Raw genomic sequence first — 2,500 nt, 5'->3', positions numbered from 1 at the left:
ATGCCCATTAACGACCAAGGGAACAAGGCAACCTTGCCACACACAGACCCTTGCATGAACGACCAAGGGAACAATGGATGTGAGGCTGGCAAGGCTAGGTCACGGCAAGCCAAGCAGTCAGGCTACACAATTGATGTGAGGCTGGCAAGGCTAGGTCATGTCAAGCCAAGCAGTCAGGCTACACAAGGGAACAAGGCACCTTGCCACACACAAACCCATGAACGAACGACCAAGGGAACAACGCCTCTTCCCACACACAGACCCATGAACGACCAAGGGAACAAGGGTATGAACGACCAAGGAACAATGCGTATTGCCACACACATTCCCATGAACGACCAAGGGAACAAGGCTACCTCCCAAACAAACACACATGAACGACCAAGGGAACAAGGCTTCTTCCCACACACAACCCCATGAACGACCAAGGGAACAAGGCACCTTGCCACACACATGCCCATGAACGACCAAGTGAACAATGGATGTGAGGCTGGCAAGGCTAGGTCATGTCAAGCCAAGCAGTCAGGCCACACAAGGGAACAAGGCACCATGCCACACACAAACCCATCCACTAACGACCAAGGGAACAATGCATATGGGGCTGGCAAGGCAAGCAGGCTACCCAAGTGAACAACGCCTCTTCCCACACACAGACCCATGAACGACCAAGGGAACAAGGGTATGAACGACCAAGGAACAATGCGTATTGCCACACACATTCCCATGAACGACCAAGGGAACAAGGCTACCTCCCAAACAAACACACATGAACGACCAAGTGAAGAAGGCTTCTTCCCACACACAACCCCATGAACGACCAAGGGAACAAGTTTACTTCGTACACGAACACCCATGAACGACCAATGGAACAAGGCATCTTGCCACACACATGCCCATGAGCAACCCAATCCCATCCTCATCGGTCTAAGGAACAAGGGGCCTTGACAAACCATGAGCAGATTTCTAAGCAAGTCAAACGATGAAGGGAGCAAAGTGTAGTTCCTACTTAGTACATAGTAAATTGAATATATGAGTTCCAATCCGATCAACTCGTGTTCTTTCGAGTTCATCTAAGCCACCTATGAATACCTAAAAGCCTTATCTGCCTGCCTATCACCAGGCGACAGGGACAAAAACCCAAATATGATATATTTTCATTTCAAGTCCATTCGTCTATGTTAACAATGACCCACACAATGTTTCAATGGCATTCCTACTTGATTTGAGCGACATTCCAACAAGTAGGGAACCAACGCTTCAAGGCGTGACCAAGGATAGGACACAAACATTTACGCCTCAAACATGACATTTTGTTTTTTTTTTTCATTTCAAAGCTTTTCATTTATAATAAAAAGCATCCCTACAAAATTTTGTGTCAATCCGAATTAATTCGAGCGAGTTATGGACGATTTCGCACAATTATGCATCCCTGGGCAAATCAATATCTGTTCCTGTCACCAAGCTCTTTGTGCAATATGTATATATAGGGGAACCATGGGACTGCTGCCCATTGGCGCCCCAAGGATGTCCAGCGCCCAAGGCTCTCGAGGCTGGCACGCTCGAGGCATGGCCAAGACGCCCGCTCTTGACGAAAATGGGGCCAAAACGCCCCCCATTGGCGCCCCACTCCCGTGTCCCCTCGCCCCCAAGTCGTGTGTGTCCAAAAATTATGCATCATCAGGGAAATCAATGTCTGTTCCTGTCACCAAGCTCTTTGTGCAATATGTATATATAGGGGGTACCATGGGGTCTCATTCTCATAGGTGCCCGGCATGGTTGATGGGCAAATAAGAATCGTGAGGCTGTATCGAGCACACACGAGGCAAGCCAAGCCAAGCCCCACGACCCATGAAAGAGGCCATCCCCCCCAACACGTTGCCTTGATTTCTCGAACGGTGACCTGAAAAATAGCCCCATCTCCTTGAGTCTCCTCGACGTTGTGCCCATACACTAGCCCGTTGCCTTGATTTTCCTCGACATAGGGCGCAGAAACTAGCGCCGTTGGCTTCACCTGTGCCTCGACGCCGTGCGCATACTAAGAAATATACATCCTCAGGGAAAGCAATGGGTGTTGCTGTCACCAAGCTCCTTGTGCAATATGTATATATAGGGGGGGAGCAGTGGGTGAGCATGGCAAGGGATGAAGGTGCCAGACTGCCTTTGAGCGCGAGCTTGGGTGACTGTTGCTTGATTCCTAGTCGGTGGCATAATACCCCTCCGAGTGGGGGCCTTGGCGTGGTGTGGGGATGCCTCGTTAGGTCTCTGCGACACCGATCCAGGGTTGTGGTCTAGCTTTGGAAGTTTGGGATGGTGCTGTTTGTGTGGCAATTCGATGATGATGTGCTTGCTGATCTATGTTTGACGTGCTACTGGTGCTAGCCAGCATTTGATTTGTGCTGATGATTGGGAAACGATAGGCGTTAAAGTGGCATGTGTTGCTTTTTGTGATACTACTATGGTACGCTAGTCTATCCTTGTTAGACGTGCGGTTGGTGCCTAA

This window comes from Lactuca saligna, unplaced genomic scaffold (genome assembly GCF_052625555.1).
Source record: "Lactuca saligna cultivar CGN05327 unplaced genomic scaffold, ASM5262555v1 scaffold_69, whole genome shotgun sequence".
Lineage (NCBI taxonomy): Eukaryota > Viridiplantae > Streptophyta > Magnoliopsida > Asterales > Asteraceae > Lactuca > Lactuca saligna.
Note: the sequence above shows the minus strand (reverse complement) of the source record.